This window comes from Micrasema longulum, unplaced genomic scaffold (genome assembly GCF_059751315.1).
Source record: "Micrasema longulum isolate JH-2025_06_02 unplaced genomic scaffold, ASM5975131v1 h1tg001743l, whole genome shotgun sequence".
Classification (NCBI taxonomy): Eukaryota; Metazoa; Arthropoda; class Insecta; order Trichoptera; family Brachycentridae; genus Micrasema; species Micrasema longulum.
In genome coordinates this window covers 1-25,793 of record NW_028278921.1, presented here as the reverse complement: position 1 = coordinate 25,793, position 25,793 = coordinate 1, and the positions used below count along the sequence as shown (strand labels likewise).

Sequence of the window (25,793 nt, the reverse complement as noted above, 5' to 3'; positions counted from 1 at the left end):
TTGAAGCTATGTCATTTTAGAGTGTAGATATGTGTACTGCGACGTACGCTTCCCCTTGTTTTATATCGATGTGCCTACCCAAAACTTTAAGGTGGGGGGGGTAGGTAGTATATCTTTGTAATTGCTGGAGCGAATTTATCTCTTTAACTATATTATCAAGGTGAAGGCATGACGTCTTTATTTTCCTATCATAATCGAGGTCCTGATAGCAGATGGACGCTCGAATATTGCGTTTTTGCTGGTTCAAGGAAGTTGGCGTTATTACGTTATCTTAGTTACTTTGTCACCAACCCCAATACAAATAAATGCAATTACCTACCTTGTATTGAGATTTTTCTAACCTTAATGTTTGAACTTCTCTCTCGCGGCAGGTATATCAGATTCTGTGGTCAGATCAGCACTTGTCGGTTTCTTGATTATAAATTCATACGATAACGCGACAAAGTGAATTGCATTGACTTATTGATACCCAAAATAACTTGTGAGCGATCGCACTGATAATATCAAAGTCAAGTTATATTGTATCCATAGTAGTATAATCGCAACATCTAAACCAGGGCTCAGTAGGTGGCAAAAAATTAAACTCCGCAACCTAGTAATTGTGATATATACAATACATATTGTAAATAAGGCGCAACCAGTATTCATTTTTTTTAAAAAACAAGAATGTGAAAATTATAAATTAACTTTATTTATAAATTTGATATACTTAGTACCACATAAAAAAAATGAAACGGGATGGAATGAAGAATATAATTAATGAGGAAGTTCAGTGGAACGTGTTATTTAATATGTTTTTTTTTTCTCACACACGGTAAAAGTTAGCGCATTTGTTGGTCGAAAATACATGAAAAAAATTCTTATGATAATAATTTCGTACTTCTAAACGTCACCAGCTCATGTAAACACGTGTTCACAATAACCAAACAAAGTTGTTGTGATAGGTTTCCGATTTTCAGGCCATCTATGTTATTCGACGTTTTGCGTATTTTGATATTCAGTGAGTAGAACCCCGTACTTTTAAATGAAATGCCAGAAAAACTCACCGACTTGAACTAATGTCATCGCATGCGGTGTAATTTTGAAGTTTCGGTTGGGATTTTCAAAATAACGAAATTGTAAAAAAAATGTTAAGATTATATATTATGAAACATGAAAATAAAAAAAAAAAATTAATTTGATTTATTTTGTAATATAAAAAAAAGCACGTTAAACTTTCTCATTATTGACATGTGAATAATGAAAATTAAATCTTGAATACTGTACAGTTGTGTCCAATCCACTTTAAAAAAGGTTTTCCTAGTGAGGAAAACTCTAAAATTAATTAATATATTTGAAGATATTTATAATGTTTGTATGAACTATTTACCTGTTTATAGGTATACAGTTTTTTTTTCACATAGCTCTTAAAATAAAAATTAAAATAATTTAAGTGTTTTCCTCACTTTAGAGAAAAAAATCGAAGAAAAAGTAAAAAGTAACTTCAGGTATAAATCACGAAACCCTTAAAATATTCTACTGGTTAGCGGGTAAAAAAATCAATAAATTAAAAAATAAAAAGTAAACAAACAAATAAAATAATACCATTAAACACATGAAAATATACGTATAATAAATATAAGATAATATCTACGCATATGAGGATGCTAAAATATTTTTTAGAGAGTTTATTTTTATTTTATTATATACTGTTAATACTCTGATAAAGAGAAAGTGTCTCAATTCTCGGTACTAGCGAGCATATCAGGCTCTCTAATGTAAAATGCCCTTTTAAAAACGAAAATCGATCGCTGTCTCTAGAAGCTTTATATTTAAAATCCATTTAAAAGCTAATTTAAAAAAAGTTTGGTAGTTAGATTCTAATAGTATTATACTTTTGTCGGTCTTTAAAAGTCTTTTGTTAAATAATTACCTGTAGTGATGTACATAATACATATTAAACATACCCGTTATAAAGATAATGCGAATTTAACTCTTATTTAAATTTATTTCAACAGAGAGGGAAAACATTTTTAAGAAGGGAGTATGGAAGTCTAGGCATTTACAGGGCTTATGACCTGTCATTGGCTGGTTTAAGTAGCCACTTTCCACACTGTGTAACATTCATCATTCCGTTTCTGTTTCCGGACTGGATTTTCTTAGGGGAGGAGGGATTTGAGTTAGCAACTCCTCATTGATGATTTTTTTTTTGGTTAATTTGCATTTTAATCAAATGCTTGTTTAAATATGTTATTTTTTTAATGATGTGCCATGTGTTATTTTTTATGAGACTCTAGGTTTTTAAAATATTGTTGTTCTAGTATAATATATGTTAATTTAGTACATGATTCGTCCCAAAGCAACGCAGGATTTTAGTCCCATGGAGTTGAGACTTGTTTCCCAATAAATGCATATAAAATTATTTGTTTAAATATCAATAAAGCAAATGTGTGCATTTAACGCTTTAAATACAGACGTTCAAGCAAATTAAATAAAGTCACGAATAATTTATTAATATTTTGAGTCATTTTGTAACGGTATTTTTTACATTGAACGACATTAAAAGATTTCCTTTTTTGTGCATCATCGACCATGTAACTAATCGAACCGAAGACCCCATGTTTGAATATACGCTAACCACCGCCTAAATCATAAGGTGCATAAATTATTTTACTAAATGTTTTAAAATATTTTTATATTATATAATACAAATATTCAATAACATTAAGTAAAATGTTTGACCACAAAGTTATTGCTTTTAATATAAATAATAAATTACGTTAATTCAATAGTAATTAAAAACCATATGAATTTTATAATTTATGACGATATAAATTTAAACCATAAAACTTACCAAGATAATAAAAATACGCTGACAATTTTTTTTTACGTTCAACAATTTTTAGTGCTTAAAGCCGCCAAAATTTCAAATATTTATAGTTAAACCTATTATAAGAAAAGGAGACAGTTTTTTTGGCATTGTTAGCAAAATTGAATTAAATATGTTTGTAGTATTAATAAAAGCTCTAACTATTGTTCTTTCACTTTATGGTCTTTTAAAAATAATCAGTCATTCAAGGAACTGAGCATTTTTTAATTGATTGGTCAAACGCATAATTAACCTATAAGTGCATCACTATTTGCCAACGAAGGCGGCGTGATTGAAGAATGGCGCAGAAAGGAGGTTAAGCGAGGTGACAACGTGCTAATTAAGATGGATGATTAGGGAGATAAAGTTTAACATGTCACACTTAGCAGAAAACTTTTAGAAGTTCAGGTTAAAGATACGACGCATAAAAAACTTATCGAGATATCGTTGATAGTTATATGGTAACCATTATAAAAAGTTTTTAATTAATTAATATTTAGAAATTCACGTGTTTAAACCAGCCATTGACGTGTATGGCTCCTCTAAATATCAAGATTTCGAAATTAATTCAAAGGGGTTTCTCCATATTTTAATAAATATCTGTCAAAACAATTTTGTCGTCTCGCATTAACGGGCTGTCTTAAAGTCATCGTAAACTCATTAAACGCGCCATAGAATTTTCCAGAAGGAAAACGCCACCCTCGTCTGTTTTATATGTTGGTTTATTTGGTCCCATTATAGTCTCTAGAAGGCCTTGTTTGCTATTTATACATGAGGGAAGATTGAAGATGCGCTGAACTAAGGAATCTGGATCATTGATCTCAAAGGGTTCCACGTTTTTGGTCTAAGAAACGCGTTACTTTCAAAAATGCTTGATCAAAGAGCAAATATCTTATTTTAAGTATTTTAGTAAAGATTGCAATCATAGTAATATATGATCAATTTTTTTATTTTCCAATTTCAGTGCAGACAATGTCAAAATTTAACTATTAAATTTATTTAAAAAATATATTTTTAATACGATAAAACTTCTAAGTCAGTCCAGCACTCAGAATGAGAAAATCGAGGTTTGATTTAAGCTCGTATAACAATATGGTGAAATTATAAAGATTTTTAATTATATTTTGGCAAAGTATTTTCATATATGAACAATTTTCTTATATTTTTATGTCATAGTATTAATTATTAACTTATATTAATTTTGCATCGTTTTGTTTTCATTGCATTAAAATCTGTATTTAAAGAAGCATTCACTGTAATTGGGGTGGCAATATACTATTTGCGTAAGTATTATTTGAATTAATCGTTGATCTGTGCTTATTTCTGTGGGGTAAAAAAAATGCGTTTTTGCGATTTTAATTTAATTGAATTTTTTTTGCACCCCAAGAGGCCAGGAGGACTAATTAAAGTGGTGAATTACATCACAAAACACCCAAGCTTGAGGAAAATCACTTTTTTTTGTGTTCTTACTAGGAATCGAACCCAGAACCTTCCATGTGTGAGTCAAGCGTCTTGAACACTACACCACAATGATGCCAGATGCAGACAAAAGAGTTTCCGGCTAAACAAACCACAGCAGACAAAAGTTCTACCTTTGGGAAGTCAGGAAAGGGGATTAAGGACAGGAATTCGGATGCTCAATCTCTAACTCCTGGCTTCTGGCTAGTGTTCCCTTTTTTCGGTAAACACAGCACTTTCACTTTAATTATGCGGGGAATATATCGATGAATGTGACGGCGCGGCGGTCAGAAGTTGTAAAGGTGTGCGGATGCGGGCAGATAGATTATAAAACATGCGGTTGTTGACAGAACAAATTTTGCAGAGGAAAAACGAGATTGTTAATGTTGGTTGCTATGGATGAAGGAAATTGTTCTTATGGCAACCGTAGATAACCTTGGTCATAGCGACGAGAAGAATAAATAAATATTGGAAGTTGGGAAATCAAAGAATGGGTAGAATAGGTGGACCTTCATCAACTGGCAATATCTAGCCACACACCACTCAATCTCACTAACCACTCGCGCAACCAGTAATCATGTGCTAGCAACAACTATGAAACTATCAAACTAAGCCAAATTAAGATTGAAAAAACATTTTATCCACCCGTGACGTTACGAATTGCTGTCGGTAAGTTGTACTAATACTTAAAAATAGAAGCCTGTACCATCAAAATATTATGAATCTTGAAAAAAATGACTACCCGGAAACCGGAAATCGATCACAACACAAAACAACGTTATAATTAATTGGTTGTTGTTCACAAGAACATGCAACTTTTCAAAGTGGTTAATTTGTATTAAAACCGTTATTAATCATATTTTAGTACATTTTTGTGAAACTTCACAATACATAACAATGTTCTAATTGTTTACCCCTTGAAAATAAATATTTTTTCCATCAAATTTCCGTATCACTGAATTTCCTCATTAGATAGGTTTTCAAATAAAATGGTTGTTTGATCGTTAAAGGAACAAATAAGGATAACGGAGGATAATACATGGGACAACCCGTGTTAATCAACTACCTGATGACGACATTAATCCTTGATAATTAACACAATGAGAGGATGAGAGAGTTTTCCTTTGTGCCCGGTCGGGGATTCCCGTACTCTTCTGTAGTCTCGCGTTTCGGCGACGAATGCCTTCAGAAATCCGAGCGTTTTCACATTACCCCTCTCTCTCAATCCGTGTCGTATTAAACGCCTATCGAGCGATAAAACTGTATGGCGTGGTGACCATTACCCATTTAATACATTTACCTCACACAGTTTCTTGCGACTTTAAATACACAAGGATTCATTTTAGTTTGCCAATGAGGAAAAGCAGTGTTTTTTAACCACTTCAGTAATCATGAGAAATAGAAAAAAAAACCTTTTTTTAAATTTATTTTATTTACCGAACATATCCTCCATAAAAGCCATTTTGGGTCAAAAAATTGGACGAATAGTTAGACAAATAAAAATGATAAAAAACGTACTAAAACTAAAATACCCAAAAAAAATCAATTAATCATAATTAATAAAAAATGCCGTACAAAGAACTAGGAAAAAAAACTTCGTGGCCGATAGCATTACTTATTTTCACCCATATTTTGGAGTAATCTTATTTTCAGGTAGAGTTTGCCCGAGTTATTTCAGGTGTAAGAATTTTTTCTACTAAATAGCCGCCCGAGTATACATAGACGTTGTCTTTCAGCGGTTGAAAAAATGATTGTTTACTAAGTAGAAAAAAAATATAGTATGTGTCGTATTATCTCCATGATTTTTAAAAGTTTTCACGTCACGAGAATTTCGTTGCTGTCAAAATGCATTGAAAAAAAATGCTACCCGGAAACCGGAGATCTATCACAACATATTTATAAAAACGCTATAATTGATTGTTTATTGTTCACAATAGCTTGCGACGTTTCAAAGTTGTTCATTTTTGATAAAACTATTTTTATTACTTTTTCCTACTTTTTATTACTTTTTATTTTCTAGGAACCTCGCCATACAATTAATTTAAATGTAAGAAAAAACTTTTTGTATCCAATTTTCCGTAGCACTGAACATTCTCATTAGTTAAAATTTGAATTTTCGGACTTGAAAGAGGAAAACTCGCAAGTGACATGTTAAAATATCAAGTGCAATGACTTTCAAAAACATCAAACAAGAAGTAGGGACGATGTCAGGCATTCTTAAGCGACTTACTGGGGCTCAAAACAACGTGGGACACGCGCCGGCTGGCGCAGTTGGTTAGATGGCCAACTGTGAAACTGACGTTGCGGGTACGATTCTCGCCAGTTGCAAGAAAAAAATCGGTCGGGGCGTAGAGGTGTATTTTTTTTCCATATCTTCTTTCTCACTTGGTGACAAGTCACTTAAATAGGTTACCGGGTGAGTCCTTTCAAAAAAGTAGGTACCTGTTTTTCAAAGGTTAAAAGTATTTCATGTATTTTCAGAAAACCTCCTAAAAGACCCTTTGCCAATGCATATTGAACAGATAATCATAGTACTATACCAAATATGTATAAGATTTAACAGTTTTGTACTAGACTTTTAAAATACATAGCTTTCAAAGAGTTTAATCAGTATCTTGAGTATTTATATTAAATATTAAAACAGAAAATGGGGATTAAAATAATAATTTGCTTCAGATGAACAAGAGAATGTTTATTGTAAAAGTCGTATTTTTTCAAATTTTTGATTTCAATAATAATTTTAGTGGTATAATTTAAATTAAGTTGTCAATTTATAATAAATGATATTTTTTATTCTGCTTACAAATATAAATAAGTCTTTAAATAAATATTGTTATATGCTTGTCCTTTAATAAAATTTTAACAACAGTCTCAGGGAACATAATATAAAGTTTATTACAATGTTTTGTTTTTTTAAATTGTTTTGATTTGTGTATTGTTTTTTAGTTAATGTAAAACTACTACAACTAGGTGTTCAAATAGTATTTGAACAAATAAGTTAAATAAATATTTTACATTACACAAAATTATTTATAGCACTAGTTTGTAAATTTTATTTTTATTTTACGGCTTGATAAAGAAACAAAAAATTTTACCCTTTACACTGTCTTTCTCTTCTCTTTTCTCCGTTTTTAGCATTTTTTCTTTAGTTTGTTTTTTTTTACAGTTTGTCATTGTAATGATTGTATCGGGTTTTCCAATAGTGGTACTCAGACTTTGATAATGTATAGCGGCCATGTTGGTAAAGCTACAGCTGTCAAATTTAGAAATTACAATAATTATGTTAGAAAAATTATTATGAAAAGTCAGTGTTCAGTAACGCATACAAATCATTAAGCTTTACAGTCAAAATAAGTGCTCAGTTCGAGGTACGATTATTGGGAAAATCATCTTCTGTGACGAGGCCCATTTATTGATGAATGGCTAAGTAAATCAGCAAAATTATCACATTTGGGAAGCTAACAATCCACACGATATCCAGAAAAAGCTTATGTTTCGAGTGGATTTTGGTACGGGGGGGTCATTGGTCCGTACTTCTTCCAAAATAAAACTGTTCCCACTATTTCTCTCAATGGCGAGAGGTACAAGCCGATGACAACAAATTTTTGTGGCCTTAATTGAAAGTTTTGAATCTCAACAAGACGCAGCGCGCGATGAATCTTTTGCATAGCAAATTCGACGGCATGGTTAACTCGCGTTTCCGCGACGTCCACAAAGATCGTGTGATTTAACGCCATTAGACTTTTTCTTGTGGAGCTACGTTAAATTACTAAGAAAACAAACCGTAGACAAGTGATGCTTTTAAGTCAATGTAAACAACGCCATTAATAATACCGAGCGCGATTTATGCTGTCGAATCATAGAAAATTAGACCTCTCGGATACGCGCCGTCCTGCAAAGCCATTTAAGCCGTTTGGCCAATATCTTATTCCATTTATAATGCAATCAAATATTCTTTCAAATAAATGAAATAAAAATAGTGATATCTGGTACACACTAGGATTAAGTTACAAATTAATAACGATAATAAGTAAACACATTCGGCTATACTAAACATCCGATCCGGGGTAGATTTTTATAAACGCATGCACGCCCACGTTCCCCTCACATACGCATATACACTACACACACATCCTCACTCACGCAGGGAAGAATCCCTTTGTCTTCGAGTTTTCCATTGTACCTTACGTACAATCGTACGTAGTTTTTTTAATCGCTGCAGATCGGTCAAAGGATGAAAGAATTTGTAAGAGATAAAATCATGCAGAAATAAAATTTTATGTAGCATGGAATCGGCCTCCTTCACAGTCGTTAAGTAAAAAGTAGAGCTGCGCAGAAACAATTATGCGAATCTTGAAAACATAATTCCGTTTATTGCTTTTTCCAGGAGCATTTTAAAATTTTAAAATTAATTTATCTAGGTATATACTAGTAAACTCTATATTATTTTATGAAAACTAAAAAAGTTTTTTTTTGGTACATGGTAAAATTGGTTGTGTACTTGTGGCCTTTACTGGAATAAAAATGATAACAAGAATAATAACAACCGAGTTATTCATTTATCCTACTAATTAAATATCTTTACAGAATACTGAAATTTTACATTCCGTAAACATAAACATTCCGCATTCCATTCAATGATACATAGGTTAAATAACGTTCCACTAGATGATACTAATTTAAAAAAAAGAACTTAATACAATAAAACAGATTGCTAATAATAATGGATATAATGAGAAGTTAATTGATAAACTATTAAATCAAAAACAAAAACGCAAACTTATAAACAAATATTTATATTCGACTCCCACAGTAAATAAAGCAAACCCACGTAAACAATGGAGGCGGATTCTTTTTATAAATGACATTTTTTCAAAACAATTATCAAATTCCCATCAAACATTAAACCGGCTTTCTAGACAACTAATAATATTGGAACATTGTTAAAAAATCACAAAGACAAAGTCCATAAATATAATAAATCTAGAATATACCAATTAAATTGTAATAATTGCGATTCAATCTACATTGGAAAAACTAAAAGAAACTTTAATATCAGAGTAAAAGAACACTTAAGATGCTTAAATAATAATGATTTTTCTGAATTCGCAAATCATCTCATAGAAAATAATCATAACTTCAATAAAGACACTGGATTAAAAGTACTTCATGTTGAAAATAAAATATTAAAATTAGACAACTTAGAAATCTTAGAAATTAAAAAAGCTATTCATAATAAGAAAACAATAATTAATAACCAAATAAACAATATTTCTTTTAGTCCTCTCCTGGCTTACTTCGAAAATAATGATATCAGATTACCGCCCGTGTAAGAAAAAAAAACACTTGATTTATTGGGTCAACGTGTAGTACTTAGTGAACATGATAGAAATAAAATAAAAAGGAATCAATTCATTAGTTACGTAAACCTTGACAAAGAAGCTTGTTTGCTTTGAAACCGGTCGGTGAAAAATGAAAATTAGTGGTTAAAAACAAAGTTGTTCTATTTATTTTATTATAATGAATAACCACAAAGTTAGTGCTTCAAATATAAACTTTATGTAATTTAGTTTGTTTTTTCTTTTTCTTTTTTCTTTTCTTCGTTTACGTCATTGTTTGTTAATATGTCAGTTTGATTTTTATAGAAAAGTCCAATGTCGTCGGCATGGAAAATATTTTATCCTTTAAAATTGTACAGTAATAAGTCATTGATATATGAAATATATAATTGTGTACCCAAAAGTAACTGTTTCATTTTCGTTTTTGGAAAAATTGAAATAAGTATATTTGTTCCGATTTATTAAGTATGATTTTAGTAGTTTAAATTCTTGAAATTCTACTCCAATATGATTTAATTTATAAATCATGGTCTCAACATCCAATATTACTCCTGTGATTAGAATTCCAGCATCCATGTTTGTTTGTACATAATTTATCAAACTTATTAGGGCGGTTCCGGTTCCTTTTTATTTAATGAAAACCATGTTGATTTAAGCATATTTTGTTGAGATTTATTGTATGGCCCATTTATGTACATATTTTTAGAAAATTTTATTGAAAACAATTAAATTTGCTATAGGTCTGTGGTTACTAAGTTCCGTTCGATCTCCACCTTTATTATGTAGGAGTCATCCTTGTAGTTTTGAATTCTTCCGGGTCGATTCCCAACTTCACATGCATGTTAATTAATTTTGATATGACCGTGCTTAATACATTCTGGTGATGCGTTTTTTTCAAAATTATCAATTACTTAACATACTTATTTTGTCGTTGTTGGTCTAAGAAAAAAAGGTACTATTTTATTTTCTTCTTCACTTTTCTGACATGTTAAGACATGGTCCATTTAATTTACTGGTTTTCTCCTACGTTGGTGTAATATTCATTGATGGTATTTGATATTTCTTCTAGATCACTTGTTAAAATCCTATCTTTTGGATTTATTTATTTTATATTAACCGACTGAAATTTGATTCCTGACTTGATATTTTTTATTATTTTCCGAAGTTTATTGCTGCTGGCTTCTGATTTTATGTTATTTCGATAGTTTGGTTTTTTTTTATTTTCTGACTTCATTTTTTAAATTGAAGTTGATTATAATTTATTTTTTTAATAATTTATTAATAAACTTAATTTTTATATTTATTTTTTCAAATTTGTTTTAGTTAGCCAGCCCTCTTTTATTGACGTTGTAAAGTTTCTCACCTTGGATTGTTGTGGTTTTTTTTATTTCGTTTTGGACAATGTCTGGTAACTATTTAAAAAAATTAATTTCATGTATTTTTGCCAAGATATTTTCTTTTAATTTGATGTAATTTGTTGAAAGTAAAAAAAAACTGAAGATAAAAAAAGATTTTGCATAGTGGCAGGAAAAACATTTTTTGTTCATTACGTAACTCGCTCATCAGTTTTATTTTTCATACCTCCCGGATTCTGATTGCACATTATATTTATCATCATTACCGTCCCCCTATGCGCACCACGTGATACATAGGGTACCGCATGCGTACGCTAAACCCTTTTATTTATTTATAATTTTAGTTTTATTTTTTTTTCTTATTCAAAAAATGTTCCCTCCCGTGGCGAGAAAAACATTTTAGATTATTTAAAAACATGTCCTAAATACATAACCCTAGACCTATAGTGGGGAAACGCACCTATCATTACAAGACGAGGTGGATTTATCTCCACTCGATATCGCTTTTTAGGATATTTATTTGACAGTCTCTATGTTGTCAAAGGCCTAACGCTACACCTGGCAAAGATTCTGGTCGCCGTCTGCTGTGTAATGCCTATACATTTGATAGCATTGATTCACTGTAGTTGGGCACACTACACGGATGATCGGTTGTTCCGTCGGCGTACCTGGGCGGACCGCTTGTCTTCGGTGTTTGTTCCGTTCTCCGCGCGCAGACTTTCCGCCAGCGTCTAATCGTCTAAAGCTCCAGTGCGTGTTTTCTTATTGTATTCGCCACATTCGGCGGACAGTCGACTGTATAAGGCGTGTAAAGCTCGGTAAGTGACTGATAATCCGTGACAGAATATCTAATTTGGCTGCTCGGTTGCGGTTTGCTAAGACGAATAATCGGGTTGGAATTTCTGCCGAGTGTGGCGCTAGCCTAAAACAAATCTTTAGTTCAATTAATAATAATAATAATGTTTGGATAATTTATATAGCGCCATTTTTGTGAAAATCACCTCAAGGGCGCCGTACAGTAAATATATATCCCAGCACGTCTTGCAGCTACAGAGCGCATGGACGCTTGGGATTCTAGTTCCTCGTCTTCAATTATGATATATAGGAGCTAGATAACAGCACGTCTTGCAGCTACAGAGCGCATGGACAATAAGAAATCTATCCTCTATTTACATTTTTATGTAAAAAAAAATATTTGACAATGAAGCTTAGAGTTTAAGTGATATTTTAAAAAACGAAATAAAAAGCAAATTTATAAAAATAGAAGTTTGATAGCAACAAGTCTTGCAACTACTGAGCGCATGGACGGTTGAAATTCTAGACCCCATTTACTAAATTTAGATATTTGATAGTTGATAACATTTACATAATATGATAAAAATATTATGATAGCTAACATCACAAAAAGTCTTGCAGCTACAAAACGCATCGAAAACGATTTTAAAAAGTTAACAATAAAAAATAATAAAAAAACACAATAATAATACATTGAGCAAAGAACTAACAAAATATTACACACAAAACTGTCACCCGGATATGGAACATATTATGTTAGCTTCTTATTACCACGAAGCGGACAAAAAAATATTCGATCGAAGTATCGATGATTTAAACATCATTCTCTTACTCGTATATTGGTTATGCGCATTACTATTTAAAAGGCATTTCTAGTGAGATTTCAGCATCAAACCCATTTCTTTGTGAACTCATTTGGTCGAGTGGTTCGTGGAAACGCATTTCATGCTCCTTCGCGTTGGTGGAAAAGATTTAAAGCTTGAGCGACGTTGAATCGATACGAATAGTACCTAGCCAAGAGTAATGGTATTTTACCGAGTACCTACGGAGTACGGAGTACCTACCTACAGGGACGTGGTGCAATGCACCATTAACTTACATTACCATAGGATTCCACCTAAATCATTGAATAAACAATATGTAATAAAAATAAATTGGTTTTTAACCACTAATTTTATATTTTTATTAAATGAATTAATAATTAGATTTAGTTCCAAGAATTGTAAAACAAACATATATGGCGAGAATGAATGTAAACGTAGAACGTAGATGACCAAGAAAGATGTGTCATGATCAGATAAATCAAAATCTCAAGTTTGTTTGACAAGATATATGAATGAGGAAGAAGCTAGGAATGTATACCAGGATAGACGTGTGTGGCGGTAGGTTCGAAGTAGTAGTTATTACCGAACGGAAGCTACACAAGCTTTCTTATCAAGGTATAATTAAGTTACTTCATCACTAAATTACACTTTAATAAGAAAGCTTGTGTAGATTTGAAACCAAAAAGTTGTTTTATTTGAGAAAAATCACTACAAAGTTACTGCTTTACGTATAAAATATGTATTGTTGATATTTATAACATTGGCTTTGCGCAAACTTTGAGCCAGATACTGTTTGCATGTAACCACTTCTCGACTTATCTGTGTTTAAAGGTTTCGAGACGTACCTGTTTTTTCATCAGGATACTAATTACATTAAAATGCAAACCCTACTATACATCGCCAACATTCTGCTTAGTTGCTGTCATCATGACTGAGGATCGTGACCTCTTGTGGCCGCCTTGACAATTCTTCTACAAGTCTCCCTTGACTGCATTGTACGCAGCGATCCAACTACTGAAATGCCTGCCGCTGTCCTGACCTGATCAGTCCATCGTGTAGGGAATCTATCTCTTCCTTTTTCCCTCTATGTCGCCAACCACAACCAGTTGCTCCAGGCTATGCTCATTGCCGCGCGCAACGTGTCCAAAAAATTTAAGAATTCGTCTTAGGCAATTATTAACAAGAGTTAAATTGTCAAAATTCAACTCCAGACGGATGGACTCGATGGTAGGTCTAGATTCGAAGCATGCATCTCAAACACCACATTTCCAAAGCGTCGATTCTTCGCCATTACACTGCTTTGACAGATCACGTTTTAGCAGCATATAGGAAAATGGAGTCGACCAAACTTTCGACGAGCTTTATCTTGTTACTGTTTCTAATGCCCCTAACTTTCCAGATTAGCTTAGACATAGCACTTTTGCCAATGACGATGTGACATTTTATTTCTCCTTCGCATTTCCTCTAGTGGTCAATTGGAGTTCCAAGATACAGGATTCATAATTTTTAGATCTTGAAGTGAGTTTCAAAGATCATCAAATCTCTCAAACCAACAAGCGGATAGGACCCATGTTATTTTTTAAATATTTTTTTTTACAAAATACACAATTTTATCCTAGACACAATTATTTGTTTTTTATGTCCCGACTTGTTAAAAAGTTCCGTGTTAAGTCGGAACTCTTTGATATATACATCAAAAATATTTATTAACATATTAAAACAATATACAAAATAATCAATACAATAAACAAAATAATAATAGGAAAATATAAATAGTAAAAATCATAATAGAAAAAATAAAGATAATATAAATTGATTGGAAGCCAATATTTTAGTGTTTTAAATATTTAATCTTTTAAAAGCTTTAGTTCCAATATTGGGTGGCAGGGGAGAAAAGGGGGAGTATAAATTTAGTAGGGTAAGCCTTACTATTTTTTTTATAATCAGCGCTCGTTGGTGTTAGATTCTAATAGCGTGAGTCTTATCAGAAGTTGGAATCAAATTTTTATGTGACTAACAGTGACGCACGTGACGGTGTTTGTGGAATTTCCATCTTAGTGCAATCCGTGTCCTAAGGAAGAGACTTGTACGTTTTGATACAGGTTGACATGAAAATATCGGTAAATGGTTTTACCTATACAAATACTGACTAAGATTAATTTTAAAATAAGTTAATTTAATTAAACCGTTATATTTTTTATTCAATTACAAAAAACTTCTCGATTTTATAACAGCACTCTGACGTTCATTTCCGGTTAAATTATTTGTACCCTGGCGAAAGCATGCGACAATCGCATGATATTATTAAAGTTGATAACAAAGTACAGGTAGATGGATAATAATAGACCTGTATTCATCACAAAATACATTGTGATACAAGCGGTAAAAGAAAACAAAGATTTCCATTGTAAAATGGTGGACTTCTTGCCATTGGCAATCTCTTACAGTCAAAGCAAAAAAAAACGAAAAATTTAATTATAAAAATTAAATGAAAATTTTATAAAATATAAACCGTGAAAATGATTTTATATTGATAATAATAGAATACTCAGTGCTCACAATATTTTAATGAAATACATTTACAGTTACTCAGTTACGTCTTCCAAATATTAATTAATAGTTTGGTAAAGGTAGGATTACATCGTTCTCGTGTGTTGCGGAGTGGTATGTTGGGCCATCTGGCGCGTGTCGTTTACATGGATATTGTATGTGTAGAATAACATTGCTCTCGTGTGTTGTGTCGAGGCGCCTCGGCTCTCTAACACAGCACTACACAACACACGAAAACAAAGGGTATAATCCTGCCTTAAAATTTATTTAAAAAAAATGTTTTTAAAATTCTTCTAAACCTAACTAATTACAACAGAGATTAAGAACATTTTAGAGAAGAAATATCGTCGTCTAGGCATTTACAGGGCGTATGGTGTGGGTAGGCATTGTTAAAGTATTGTCGCAACTTCAACATCTTTTTTACCCACACAATTGTTCACTTTCTACCAGTATCCTTTAATTATCCGCCACAATAAGACCTCGTGTAGTGAATCACGTGGTTATTGTGTTGAGCGTGTGCCGCATCATAGACTTTGTTTCCACCAACCACTAGTATTCAGCTCCAGATTAAGGGCTGGTCCTAGTAATTAATTAGTAATTAACGTAATTCCGGCAAATGCTGATTTTATTTACGGGTAAGCTATAAAAACATCATATATTTGTACCTAAATAGGAGGTATATAATATAATGTAAGTAATATATAGTTTAAATTGATATTTTTCTATAGTTCTGTATGATACAGCAACTCTCATCCTTGATATCAATTTAAACTATGTAACTTCGTTATATATTATATTATATATATATATATTATCCATTATTTTAATATATTATTCATTAAAAAACACCACTATGAATTCAGTCGATATTATTAGGTATTCAATTGAAATATCAACTGGCCGAATTGTTCTAGTAAAATTAATAGTGCTAAAAACGGCCGCGTGGAGCGCTATATGTTCTGCAACATGACGCATAAAAGTAATTATGGTCTTATGTCAAAAGTGCCATCTCAAAGAAAAATAGTCCTTACGAAACAATGTTTGAAATACTGTTTTCCAAATCAAGAATCTTCAAATAATTTGTGTAATCTGCAAGTTAAATCTAGGAGGAAAAACCCGCACTAAGATAAATACATTAAAAATATAGTATACTTATTTGTATGAAAAAATAAGCTGGAATAATCAGCTAGTTTCTTGGCTTACCGCAGGCGCTGGGCGCGATCTATTAAAATTTATATTTACATCAGGATAAAAAAACAAACGGTGGAAATGATTTAAAATAAATGTCAATTATTTATTTGTTTTTCTGTAAATACAATAAAACAGTAATATGGTTAGTCAAATATAATGGTAAGCTGCGCATAATCGCTTCTATACACGGTTCGCCCTTGGGTCCTAGTGTTGGTGCCGCTCGCAATTGACCAGTCGGACCACGTAATTCCATCAAGAACGAACCATGTTTGTGGCATCCTTTCCTAATCCATGTCATTAGTTGGGGTTGTGACCGATTGACACTGCATACCGCATATCAAGGGTATTCACTTATTTCATTAAAATTAAAATACAGCCCACTCCACTAAATAATATCGTAGAAGCCCTAGAGCTTCGCCCCCCGCAATTTTTACCCCGCATCCGCAATTTATTTTCCCACCACCTGTAATTGAATCGTTTAAATGGCTACTTACACACTATAATATTCACCATTTTGCCTTTTGTATCTTTTAGCATCCATATTTCTTCGATTCTTCCATCTGTTGATGTAAGTTAAATAAAAGACCTGAAATTTTTATTGTCGTGAAGAAATGAATCTAATTAAATCATTTTACATACTAGGCAACGCCCGATAACACTTTACCAATTTTTAAACTTCTTCTTGGACCAGTTGATTAAATTTCCATATTTTGAGTTTGTCCAAATGGGTGATTTCACAAAATACTGGATTTCACCTCTTAGAGATATGGATAAACAAATTACAATTATGAAATTCCAGGCATTTACAGGGCTCATGATCTGTCATTTGCTGGTTGTAGCCAATTTACGCCCTGTGTTCTTTATTGAAAACCTTCTCTGTCTCCGTTAAAATTAAATTTTGATTGGTTGACGAAGTTACATTGTCATATAAATTGTTTACTTTTGAACGATTCCTCTATTCTCTTTTTACACGGTGTTTCAGCGTCAGACCGCGAAACTTCAGAAAAACATTACTTTTGGTAAATTAAAAAAAAATCCGAATATTTTTTTCAAAACCCCCATTTTTTAATCGTCATTATTTGTTTTTTTATACCTACCCAGCCCCTTTTCCAGTACGTATAGCTTCGTTGGCCAAATTGGTTTTGTTTATGTAATTTTTTTTTATGTGAATGCGAATAAATATCTTGTTCTCAGTGTCGTTTTTTTTTTTGCAATAGTGTCAAAAGTTTTTCTAATAAATTAATGCTTCTTTAATATAAATTAATATTTGGAAGATGCAATTGAATAAATAAATATGTATATTATGTAGGTAATGTATAAAATAGAAAGCATGACTAATATGACTTTTTATTGTTAGTGTTTTATTAACTTCTTAAATTGATTTGTTTTATATGTTTTAATTTTAATTTGATTTATTATTGTTTTTTTTTTGTTTTTGGTCAGGCTATAAGAAATTGCTAGTGGCAATAAGTCCACAATGTAATTGTGTATATCTTAGTTTTATTTTTTTATCTTTATCATATTGTATACTTATATGATGATCAATAAAGATTTTTTATTATAATAAAATAAATAAAACAACTCTGTTTTTAACCACTAATTTTTATTTTCCACAGACCGGTTTCAAAGCAAACAAGCTTCTTTGTCAAGGTTTACGTAACGTAAAGAAGCTTGTTTGCTTTGAAACCGGTCATTGAAAAATAAAAATTAGTGGTTAAAAACAAAGTTGTTTTATTTATTTTATTATAATGAATAACCACAAAGTTAGTGCTTCAAATATAAACTTTATATTCTTTAATATTATTATTATTATTTATGTTTTGCCGCTACTAATATTTGTGTACTTTCGAGGTCTGCATGTGCAATAACCATAAATATTACAGAATATCTAAAACTATGACGTATACGAAGGGGAGTTTTAAAGGGACGCAACAGCGCTGCGCGTGGGGGCCTGAATTTGGGCTTGTATGGGCACGACGCGTGCTTGTTCAGATGTATCTCTGGAACGAATTGGTTAATTTCAGTGATCGAGGTGTCTATGGAGATCTGATAACGTGAGTTAAAGGCATTGAGGTATATAACTAGAGTAAACATGAGCGTTTGAAATATGTTCCCTCAAACTGCGGCCAGTTGGCATATGTTTGATAGAACGAACTTTAGTCTGTTGCGAGCGTTTACCGGCTATTTTCCTCCTCGCAATTACTAAAATACCTATATATACATCAAGATATTGCACAAATCGATCTAAAAAAGCGATAGTAAAACCTTTCACCGGTAAGTAATGTTTTTATCTTAATTGATACTTGTTTAAAATAGCTATTTTAATGTAAAAAAAGTTTTATTAACTTTTTGTCAGTTTTAAACTATCTCTTGTCTCTGTCCTGCTCAGTTGGTCGGGCGTATAGTGAAACAATTGAGGGCATTGGAAGCAGAGATAGCAACCTCCAAAATGTTTTATTTTTTGTTATGATGTCATTCTGTAGTTTATCAACTTTATTTTTATGAAAATCACGAGTTGAGTTGCAAATGTAGTTTGTAATCATACTTCTGATGGTTTAAAAACAAGCAAACATAGCATTATCCATCAGCCATTTTGTTTGACCAACGACAGGCTTGAGCTTTAAATTTTGAAAATAACCGTTCCATACAAATATTAAGAAGGTTTTTTGAATTCGTATTTCTATTAAAACTAATGTATTAGTATCTTGAAGTTAAAGTTAAGTAAATATAACATTTCTAATAAAGGTAAATACTCTCTTTGGCATAAGTGTAGCAGTTTTTGTTATTTTTCTCGAAAACACTAAAACGGGAGTTTGATATCTTTGCTTCTAATGGCCTCCTTTAACAAAGGTGACGCGAATGTAGAAGGGAGCGACATACTGAATATAACTTACAGTAGACCGATGTAAACAGTTCGTTCTTTTTACTGTACTACTTTTTTGCTTGGAAAAGTCGACGTGATATGACGTGGCGATACTTGCTCTGTCCGCTGGTCATTCTTTTTCTTTGGGGACGACTTCTTAGCTCGGATTTGGATGCAGTGTTATCTCTACATATTATAATATCAATGGTAAAAAGTAAATTTTTCTATCTTTTATTTCAACTTCTTTTCTGACAAACAAAACAAAATTATATTTTAATAACGAGAGAAACTTATGTAATTTTGCATTCACAAAATTAATTTTTACAAAAAACGGGTTTTTGGAAAAAAAATACAGGATTAAAAAAAAAATACCATGAAGAATGTAACTGTTTAGTTTCGAGGTCTCGCACTGAAACATCGTGTATCATACATAATCTGTACACAGCGCGATTGACATGCACTTTAATCAATTTGTCCACGAGGCAATATTGCGAGAAATTTTGCAACACTGCACCGATAGATAGGAAAAACTGCTTTTTATATTATCATTGCGATAGATTCCATTAATGAAAAATAATAACCTTTGTAGTTACATCATAATACTTAACGTCGTATATACAAAATTGTATAATAGTTTCATAGCTCTTGACATTCTGGTTAAGTATATATCTGTACCTCAGAGGCAGACGGATGCAAATCCAAACGTCAAATGTTCAACAAGAGCTTTAAGAATCTACTTTCTCTCATAATTTTTAATCATTGTAGCATTAATTTGGTTTTTCAGTATACTTATCTTTCATTATAAAACTTACAGTTGTTCAAAATCAATGGACACGATCATAAACTGGATACGAAAATCGAAATGTTATTTCATCAATTTCTGGATTTGCATCCGTCTGCCTCTGAGGTACAGATATTATTTTTAGATACAAAAAAGAGTTACGTCAAAACCTTCGCACCTATTTTACGTCTATTTTATTTTTTTTTTAAAATTACAAGAAAGAGAATAAAAATGTCATAATTTTCAAGTATTTTAACTTAAATAACTAGGACAAGATTAAAAATTCAATGAAGAAAATACCGAAGAAGTTTTACTTTTAATAACAGGTAAAACGTTTTCGTATAAAAAGTAATTACCCAATTTTTCTTAGTTGGGCTAAGAAAATAAAGAGAAAAAATACATTTTCATCTCACTTTGGAAATAAATTTAGTGAAAAACTGTGGAAGCAAAACACCCATTAGGAATATAGCTTACTATTTTTTTGTTTTCATGTGTATATACAAACACATAAATTTTTTTAATATATATTTTACACATAGTAGGTACACAATGAAACAATCTATGCTGGCGCTGTCTCAGGTAATTATCAGGAACATACAAACCAATGCTCATCATAATCCCAGAACTGTCGACTATACCGCGCAACAATCGATAAAAATTAGTAGTATAATACAAATTTCTTATAGTCTCTAAACTGTTGTAGCTCAACATACCTTGGAAAAACCCGGTCAGGTAGAGCCAAGCTTAACATTCAATGTTCGTAGCAGATTCTGGTCGTTCATTTTGTAGCGAAAAAATAGAGTTTTTTGGGCCTTAGTGAAGGACGTGACCGAACACTTGGATACATTAAACCTAAGTTTGTTTCACCTTCCCCATTCACATATATTAGATATATCCTCTTGGAGAAAACGAAAATTTTCCAAAGTTATCTCTTTTAAGAAAAGTTTTAATTCATCCGCAAATAACAAAAAACGCGAATTCAAAATAACATTTGAACAGAGATAATAGGATGCGTTTAAAATCATCTTGGTACCAAGTTATAATTAAATAACATAAGAGCGTAGACTATGAAGCTCCACAGATTTTAAATTGACAAGCAGTAGACAGCAACGACTGCGACCCGGTATAAGTCCTAAGTAATTAACGTTATACATATATCTACACAAATAACATCGACCCTGATGATGGACACTGTAATGCAATCCAAAACGTCGGTAAAAAATACGAAATACGAAAGACACCACGGATAAAAACCAAGAAAAACTTATTGTAAAATGTATAAATTGATCAAAAATCAGCTAATGACAGGTCGTATGTCCTATAAATTCCTAGCCTCTTTTGAGCCTGCTATATTAGTTAGTAACATTTTAAAATAACAATGTGATGATACAATTTTTTTTTTATAAAATATCACTGCCGAAAATAATATTGAAATCGCATTAATTTTGTCGTCAAAAATTTCAATAAATGTTAGTAAATATTTGTAAACAACTATCAACCGACTTCGATTTTTACCGGTTTCGAGATGTACCCGTCTCTTTCCTTCGTTTAAAAAAGTATCTAATTAATGCATGTTGGTGATAGCATCTAATAGCATGTGTCGTATCATCCCCTTGGTGTTTTTATACTTTTATTAATCTAAAAGTTAAGGCGAAGGAGTATAGTGGGATTTGCATGTTGGTGTGATTAGTGTCCTGATGAAAATTTTGTTAGTTGTAAATGTTCTGTTTATAAATCAGTGAAATTAGGATTTTAATATGGAAATCTTATAAAAGATGAAATAATACCAAAAAAAAGAAAATCATACAAAAATGAAAAAAAAGTCGATAACGTCTTGAAACTGGTAGACATAGAAAGTCAATAAGCGTTTAAACACATATATCGTGGATATACTGGCAAAAACGGTAACTCGAAAATATGCTGATTTGACTTAATTATGCAGTTTTGTAAAGTTTTTAGTTATAAAAATAAATTTAAGGTTAAGTCGCATACCCGGTATTTTATTCAGGCTAAAAGCTCTAAATAACTCAATATTTACTTAATATATAACTAAGAAACCGAAAAATTAAAAGCATGTTCTTAAATGAGCACTTACTATATTTAAATAAGATATAAAAGAGTAAAATTGGAACATAACTTAAATGCTTGATTTCTCAAAACAGGGATTTGAGAGTTAAAGCTTTTTGCCAGTATACCCACGATATTAACTAACATGAATTGACTTGAAAACTTTATTACTTGTTTACTAGATGATCTTATATAAGTTTTTTTTAAATGCTTTTTGAACAGGTGTGATTTTCATTACGACTCAGCGCTTTTAAAAAAAGAGTTGTAGAGATTTGGCAGAGAAGGGATGCACCGCTATTGTTCCCCTAATTGGTTACTTTGACGATGGACATTTTGACACTGGTCGTAAATGAACACAAAGAGATCATCCGGTTAGGGCTTTGACAATTTTCAAATCGATTTTTGTTGGATAAGAGAGAAAATTGCTACCATGAAATATTAAAAAAGGCAATCAGAAAGCTTACGTTCTGAAATTACTCTTAAAAATAATCTGTTTCATTTTGAATTCTATTAAATTAACTACAATAACTTTGAAGGACTTTTCATTAAATTTTATAAGTAAATTATCATGGAAATAAAAAACGCTTTTTTCACACACATCCAGTGAATTTCAGTAGGCAAAAACAATATCAACTAAACCAACCTTATTTACTCGAATGAATCAATGTTTTTTCAATAAAATTTCTAATAAATTTTATTTGTGAAATGAAATCAGAATCCTGGACGAGTGTTTTTGATTTAATGGCTGCTCAGCTGGTGGAAAGGAATTCGATTGTACAATAGTTAGCCTCGTAGTAAAGTAGTTGGCGCATTTGCCTTTCATGCTTGAGGTCCCTGCTTCGATTCCCAGGAAAGTTGAAATGAAATATCCGTTTTGGCTATTTTATACCAAGTTATTTTACTGTCCATGGACTGGCATCCGAAGCGTAAGACTGATCACCTTACCATTCTATAACAGGTGATCGATATTTGCTGTATATTATTCAACAACGCAGTGGTCTATGCATAGTATTGTGTGGATAATGGTTTGATATTGACATTCTATATTTAAACAACACACCAACAGTTTATTTAAAACAAGTCGTTCTTCAATCGGAATTCTATATTAAAAATAAGAATTTAGATTTTTTCAAAATTGAATTTAGCAAGTAATTAAGATTAATTAAAAAAAATATTCCCACTTTAATGATACTATTTCATATTTGTGATGTTCAACAATGTTTGAGTATGTCCAAATGCTTGCAGACTGGCTGGATTTCCTACCTAGGGAGTTATTCATATTTAAACTAATTGCAACAGAGAGGAGAAGGGAATATGGAAGTCTAGGCATTTACAAGGCGTATGACATGTCATTGGCTGGTTGGCAGTCGGGTTGTGGTCCCGTGGCTAGTGTCTCGGACTCACAGACCAAAGGTCCGTGGTTCGAATCCCACTCTACCCCAACTTGATTCCATTTTCTAATAGTGAGTTATTTACAACTCGTTGAGAATGGCCCTCAAAATTAAATATTTGGGTAAATCATAAGAACGCAAATATTTCTTTTTATAAAAAAAAAAAAAAAATAAGTGGCCACTTTACACACTGTGTAATATTCACCATTCTGTCCATGTGGAGCTCCTTTACTTCACAAAAGTCAAGAGATGGAAGAGTTGAGGAAATGTGGTTGTCCAAACATGGGCAGAATGGTGAATATAACATAATGTGTAAAGTGGCCACTTAAACCAGTTAATGACAGGTCATAAGCCCTGTAAATGCCTAGACTCCCATATTCCTTTCTCAAAATTGTTTTCCCTCTCTGTTGCAATAAGTTTATATTTGTGGTGTGTCTGTATTAACTAAATATTCGTCACAACTTAACACAGGACTTTTGGTCCCATGGAGTTGGGACTTATATCTCAACGAATGTGTTGTGAACTGTAAGTAAATAAATAAATAAATGAGGAAGTTTAGTGCTACGAAATAATAGAAACAAAAAATTGTTTTCTTACACGCTCAAACGTCACAAGTTCAGGTGAAAAATAACCAATCAATTGTCGCGTTTATATTTGATGTGATATATTTCCGGTTTCCAGGTATTTTTTTCAATGTTCAGTGTGTTTTAATAGCTACAGGGTTCTACTTTTAAACAGCAGCACAACTCATCGACGTCAACTCGTGTCATCACGGCCTGAGTAATTTCATTTAATTAATTTTCATTAATTTTTGCTGAACTTCTGATTGTTATGGTAGATCTTTATATTAAAGAAAACAGCAAACTTCATGTATTTTTTCATACGCTCTACTTAAAATACCTGTAAGGTAAAACCTAGACATTTCTAGTTAAACCGAAGTCAAACAACTACCCGAGTCAGGTTTGAATTTATTATCTGATTTCATTATGTGAGATAATTTACAGTTAAAAAAAATGCCTCTTTAAATTTATTTAAACGAAAGTGTCTTAAGCTCCTATCTCTTTACGATTGTGAAGAAAGGCTAGAGAAAAGATAGAGATAAAAAACACTTTAAGACATTTAAAGTCAAAATTGTAAGGAATTATTTTAAGGAAAGATTTTAAATTACCATGAAGTTGTTATGTAACATTTTGTGGATTTGTCTCCGCATAAAAGCGAAGTGAGAAATAACGTTGTAATATTTGGTTGCGAACTATGTGGGTGTCCATTGTTACAATGTTTCTTGTCACAACTTCAACATCCTTTTACCCAAAGCCACTGTTCACTTCCCACCTTAGTATCTTTTGATCATCCGCCACAATAAGATCTCGTGAAGTGAATAGCGCGTTTATTTTGTTGAACGTGTGTGGCATCAAATACTTTGTTTACACCAACCACCAGTGTTCAGCTCCAGATTGGAAGCCTGTCCAAGTGTTGGTGCCGCTCGCAATCGACCAGTCGGGCTGCCGCAATCTCATCAAGAACAAACCAGGTAAGTGGCATCCATTCCTAATCTCAGTCGTTGGAGTTGTGACCAATTAACACTTCCTACCGCATATCGAGGATATTAATTTGAATCATTAAAATTAAAACTAAAATACAGTACACTTCGCTAAATAATATCGTTAAAGCCCTAGAGCTTCGCCTCCCGCATTTCTCGCCCCGCATCCGCGTGGGAATTCGTTTTCTCACCAATATTGATATATTATATATACATAATATTTAAAATTTAATAAATAAAAGCATCGTTCAACAAACGATTAAAAAAAATATTTTTAAATTTGCTTACCTTTAAAGAATGACCTTTGTTAAGATTTTCTCTTCTAGTTAGTCTGAAAAAAGCAAAAAAAACAATTATTAGTATAACCTCTAGTATTAAACAATCTGTTAACTATATGTACCAAGAAATTGGATGGCAAAAATGTTTTTTTAGTTGCGGTAAAATTAAAGCATCCAATTGTTAGTCGAAGTTTCTCGAAAATGTATGAAAAAATGAACTATAATGATTTTAATAAAAACGAACTACTTTTAACGATTTCACTAGTTTCATGAAATCAACCAATGATAGAGTGTTGTGATACATTTCCGGTTACCGGGAAGCCAACCCACCAATCAAGATAACTCACTGTAGAAAACTTGAGACGTCACAGGCGGAGATATTTCGAAATCACAATATATTCAAAAAAACTATGGCGCTGGTAATACTTTACATAAACATATTTTAAAAAGCTGTGGCCTCGTTTAATAGTCTATTAACAAATAAAAAACCACTAGAATCTTCATTGTAAAAAT

General features: G+C 31.9%; 1 protein-coding gene across 1 annotated transcript in view; it reads right to left on the bottom strand.

Annotated features, from left to right (window-relative positions):
- Positions 1 to 25,335, bottom strand: part of LOC148274131 (GTP-binding protein Di-Ras2) — a 155,434-nt gene extending 130,099 nt beyond the window's left edge. Inside the window, exon 1 of the mRNA XM_088237577.1 lies at positions 25,291 to 25,335. The gene's annotated coding sequence lies outside the window, so the exon portion shown is untranslated. The remainder of the gene's footprint in view (positions 1 to 25,290) is intronic.
- Positions 25,336 to 25,793: the final 458 nt, after the last annotated feature.